Source organism: Cryptomeria japonica, chromosome 1 (genome assembly GCF_030272615.1).
Source record: "Cryptomeria japonica chromosome 1, Sugi_1.0, whole genome shotgun sequence".
Taxonomy (NCBI): domain Eukaryota; kingdom Viridiplantae; phylum Streptophyta; class Pinopsida; order Cupressales; family Cupressaceae; genus Cryptomeria; species Cryptomeria japonica.
The window spans coordinates 474,899,681-474,905,788 of NC_081405.1; positions in this window are offsets into that span (position 1 = coordinate 474,899,681).

Below are 6,108 nucleotides of genomic sequence, written 5' to 3' on the forward strand. Positions count from 1 at the left end.
AAACGTGAAAGTTTTTCTAGAAGTGTCGTAGTAAATGTGAAGGCAAGTTTTGAATAGGTTGTCGGAGTCATAAATGTGCTCGTATCTTCCCTTAATCGCCCACGCATACCAATAGCACATGACATTTTATCTTCTTAAAAAGGAACAGTTTTGTAAGAATATCCATGGAGTTGTTTAGAGAATATTTTGAAGCTCATATTAATTGATGTACTAATATTATAAACAAGAATTGGTTAGTTAACATTTATAATAAAAGACATTAATAACAAACTAACAACTTTGATGGCTCTTAATGTCTCTCTCAACAGCTCCCCCACCCCTGCTAGTTTGAATTCTTCCCTCCCCTTTGCGCCTAGCATTCCCCCTCCTACCTCAGCTACTACGATGGGAGCTTCCATCCTGTCTAGGGATCCCACTCTGATTGCCTCTCCTGGCATTACTGCGGCACTTGTAAACCCCATGAGATTTATCACCTCGGATCTTTCCCGTGGTGTGGTGGTTGTTTCTGGTAAACACACTTCAGACACTACTCCCCTTGTGGGGAAACGCAGCTTTGCTTGTGTGGCTCATTCAGCAGCTCCCTCCTCCAATGTTGTATGCTCGCTCCCATGTGCCAAGACGTCCCTTATGATTGTCTGTGGAGAGGATTTGGTGGATAACATTGGATTTTATCAACGTTGTGCCCTGGTGTGCAGATTTTCTAGGGTTTGGCCATCTCTACCGAATCTTCACCGCTAGGTAAGTGACTCTGGGAAACCCTTGGTCGCTTACAACATTGAACCGTTTCCTTGTGCTAAGGGATTCTTTATTGCCTCCTTTACTTCCTCAAAGGATAGGGATTTGGTCCTCGGTAAGGTGTGGGCTCGGGACGCCCACTCTCTCTCGATCAAACCCTGGACTATTGCTTTTAACCCTCTAACTGAACCACTAAATGTGCATCCAGTATGGGTCCACCTTCCGAATCTCCCTCTCCATTTTTGGGAGCAGTCGTGCTATGAGGCTATTGGCAACTTTGTTGGTCACTTTTTGATGGTGGACGAGGACACCTCCTCTATGGGTCGCTCCACATTTGCCCGAATTTTGGTCGACATTGATATTGTTGCACCACTCCCTGGTGATGTGGTACTTGTGGTTGGGGACTGGCCATGGACACAACCACTCGATTTCGAGGGCCTCCCCTTCCATTGCCAAAAATGCTTTGCCACTGGCCACTTGGCCTCAGACTGCTCATTTTCTCGTCGACGAGGGGTTCCCACCTAGTGAAAGGACGCTTACCCTAGACCATTTGATGGTTTACGCTTTGGAGGGACTCTTTGATGGCTCGGGTGAAGGTTCTCTTGTTGCTCAACTTGATTTGCAGTCTAACCCTGTGACCCCCTTGTGCTCAAATGCTACTGGTATCTCTCCTGATATAGCTTCGGTCCTTGCTTATGTGGCCCCCTTGCAACCAACAGAAATCATCGTTGGTCTACCTTCTGCTGACTCCTTTCCGAATAATTCACAGTCCACAGACCCTAATGACTCCATTGCTTGGACGATGGTTCATCGTCGACGGAAAGGGAAATCCTCTCTCCCCCTCCCCCCCACTTCTTCCCCCATTATTGGGTCGGATGTCTCTGTGCCCCCCTGAGTGGGGCTAAGTTTGTATTGTTTTTACAGGGTTTCTTCACCTGCTTGTTTAGCTTGAATTTTTGGTTTTTTGGATAGTCCTGGACTATGTAAAGGGTTGGCACCCTAGTTAATGCTACTTTGTTAATCAAAAACATCTATAATATATAGGTTTTCAAACAAAAAAAAAATCAAGGAAGAAAATAATGATACAATTACTCTTTTAAGTAGTTAGGATTGACATTGATATAGAGTTACATCCATTATTGTTTCAATTTGTTGCTAAATTCATTTCTAGAAAAGATTTCATTGATTGGACTACCCTCAACACTAATAATCTCCACTCTAGAAATCATCTAGTTGAAGTAGTTTTAAAAGACTTCATATTTGGTGCATGCCTTGGCAAGAAGGACAAAAAATGTTTGGCTTGAAAAAATAGGTGGCATGAGTTCATGTAGGTAGTTGGTATATTAATATTATCCCTAACTAGTGATAAATCAAAGAAATGAGAATTTTAGGAGGTTGCATAATGCCTTTATATTCACCATTATATGAATGCTTGAGAATGACAAAACAAAAAGAATGTCTCTTGAAACAATGTAATAGTGTCAAAAAAATGATAAATTGGTATGATTAGTTTAGCTCCTTCGCTTATATAAAAAATGTAGGTTTTTTCAAGAATGCCACATGAACTCTCAAATCTATTTCAATGATTGAAAAAATTATTAGAAGTATATAAGCAAGGCACTAAGGTTCAAAAGATGTGTATACTTGGAAGGTGTACTAGTTTAATCGACCAATCTGCTAGAAATGTGGGTATTGAATTATCCCTCTTGATGCTTAGGCCATACAAAGGGATTCATTCAAGTGTATTGAAATGTTCAAAGCCATCATCATGCATCAACCCCATTTGGAGGATTTGTGGGTGAACTGCACCAATAAAATAGAGGTGCATAAGAGGTCCTACTTACACAAGACTATAGCACAAACAAGGATACACTAAATTGCCAAAGTGCCTCAAGAATAATACGATAAGGGTGATACATTAATCTCTCATATAAGCTATTTTTTTTATCAACCTCTACCCACATGAGATTGGAATGTTAGAGAACTTTAAAATATAGAAGCTAGGATTTATATAGTGTCAAAAAGAGTAAGTGGTTGAGGAAGCAAAGAAGAACTTTCAAAACGAAATGCATCTCGACAAAGTAGTGATGGTATTGAATGAGGAGGAAGAAGGACAAGAAGAATAGGAAGTAAGGCTAGCTGGGAAGAAGTCTCCCAAATTTAAATTTGTGCTCAAATTCAAATAAACTATAACAAGGGAAGACTCAAGGTATGGATATTTATCCTACCCATCACAATCCTCCCAATGAAATTGCTTAGATTTTACAAGCTATGCTAGCTCAAACAAATGAACTTGTATTGTCCTCTCCTAAAGAAGCCTTCAAGTCACCATCCCAATCTTCTTTGACTTTGCTTCTCAATACTCAACTTAAAAAAAATTCATGGTCTAGTCCTTAGAGGAATGATATAAGACCTTTATTCAATGCCCAATAAAAATAACAGTATCTTCTAGCAAGGCCCCATCACCTTTACCTAAAATTCCTACCCCTCATCTTGTTGTAAATGATAAAAAAAAACTAGCAACACTTTGATTGTATCCAACCTAGTAAAACACAAGCCATGCATACCCCTAAGTTGTTTGACTAAATCATTTAGAAAAGGAAAAGAGTATTTATGTCGACATTGGACAATCTTACTCAACTAGAAGCTATGTTTCCAAAGTAAAATCTTCCATCATAATTGACAGTTCAAGAAATAAACAAGCTCAAATTATCACACCAATGTCAAATATTCCTAAAGTAGACATGCAATCTTCTAATTATATCATTACCATTATTAGTTGAGGAAAGTCATCAAGGGACATGATTAATCACTCTAGTGACCATGGACATGACCTTCCCACAATAGAAGAGATTCATTATATAGTGCAAAAGGTCACTCAACTGAATGCTAAAGCAAAGGCATTTCTCAAGAACATAAGCTCCTTGTGAGATGAGAGATGGGAGGCTATTTTGGTTGATGTGTACAATATTATGTGTAAGCTTACCAATTGAAGCTAAATGGGCAAGGCCAAATGAAACATATCAATCAATGAACAAATGATATTTGTTTGATTCTCATGCATTTAATTCTTCTATTTATTGGCTATTGTACTCTACACAGTAACATTAAATAATACATTTCAATTTATGAGATGTATACATTATAAAGTGTTGTATAATTTGTCTATAATGTCTTTGCTGGTTACACCTTCAATTTTGAGGTGTACATATGCAGCATTTGTCTCACTTAGTGCACTTGGTCGATTAGGTGAGTGTTGTAGTGTTTAGGTGTAGTATTTTTGTGGTCAAAACAAGAGTATGAATGTCACAAACACTACAAATTGTTAATGAATCGCTAGAGAAAGCAATTATATATAAGGGTGTGAAGCATAAGAACAAAGTAGTTCATCATTTTATCTCAGTTGTGAGATAGAAGGCATAAGGAGGAAGGCATTCAATAGTTCTAGTTCACCGAGAACTCTAGACCTTTCTCTCCAACACATCACTCCAAAGAGCCATGAAAAACTTATTAGTGAAATCAAACATGATGACAAGAAAATTTTCTCCATAGTTGAAGTACTCTACTACCATAATCAATTAAACAAGGAGATGGATCAATTGAAGGATTAATCTTTGGTTTCAAGTACCCTTAGCAAAAAAATATTTAGGTACTATATGTAAAATATTTTCAAAAATTAATGTAAGAGACGCTTTAGATAATTTTTAGATCACTAAATATTTTACGTTTTCTAAATATTGTCTAAAGTTAATTTACAACTAGACTAATAAGATCTTTAAGCACATTACAATTCACATAATATTGCAACACATAAATCTAACATTTAAGGTTTGATTTACTTAACACTACAAATTCTTAGCCATCTAAGAAACTCTAGCCCAATAGAATAGGCAACAATAATAAAATAAAATAAAGTTTATATGACATCTTTATAATTTTGCCTCTACAAATCGTATTTGAACAAAAAGATTATCATTATAATTGAACTTTGTATTGTTTTTTTGTCTCATCTTCGTTACTAATCCTTGTCCACAAATCTTCAGGTGAATTAGTATGGAGAATGATTAGTGATAAATCTTTGGAGTGTAATTTGTTTTCACACGTTTTATCTTTTCTCTTTAATTGTCCTATAAGATTTTAAGAAGACCTTCCTTCATTTTGACACTATTGCAGATAGTAAGTGAATACAATAATGGGGTCTGCACATGCAAAAAGACCAACCGCCTAGAGCTCACTACTCAATCACAAAATTAGGAGTCACACTGACTACACAGTTGGATGGTTAAATCCAATAATAATGTACTGCTTCAATTTAGCATCTTCAATGCCAGATTCAGTACCAGTTTGAGCTCTACGCATGAGGACCAAATACCTTCATGACCTTTAATAACCTTCCTTCAACCTTCAAATGATATCTGCGTGATTCGCACAAGGATTTGCTTTTTTTCACTCTTCACAATGATCTTCAATATATGCACACTCACACACACTTCTTCCAAATAAGATTTTACAATTATTTATACAAAACCTAAGACCTAATGATTAGATCGGCTCCCAAAAGATATTACATTTAAATCAATTACAAAATAAGCCTTGGTGCAATACAATATGTCGACCTCAATACATTTGCACATTATCCAATCAATAAATCATTTCCAAATCATGTCGTGCTGATCTGGAACATGTTTTCCTATGCCGGTTCATAACCTGGACCTATCTACTGGTTAAGGCAAATATGTGAACCCGATTAGACCAATATGCAAAACACCAAATGCAAACATCCAATCCATGTCTTCGACATAACCAAACGATCTCCAGATGATAACAAGTCATCATCAACTTCCTGAGTTGCCGGTGAAACATATACTAGTAACTGTGCATAAGCCAATATCTATTTCGGGACCACAATGTGTCGGCTCAACAACAAACCAATATAACTAGAGTGCCAAATCAACAATGTAGACCTCCAAAAGATAAGTGTTGACATCAATGACAAAACCAATGCAACACATGACGAAGTCATCCATAATACCAACATACAAATCTTCAAGTAAATTAGTATGGAGAATGATTAGTGATAAATCTTTGGAGTGTAATTTGTTTTGACACGTTTTATCTTTTCTCTTTAATTGTCCTATAAGATTCTAGGAAGGCCTTCATTCATTTTGACACATTTTATCTTCTCTTTAATCTTAGGTGGAATGATCCATATCATTCTCTTCTCACTATTATCTTATCTTAGTAAGATGTAATATTTCCTTACGAGCCCTAATTCGTCCTCATTTCAATTTCAGCTCATGCTTAATTACAGCCTCGGGTTAATCATACTCAGTTCTTAATATATCTAGGGCTTTTACTTAGATTCAATTTATG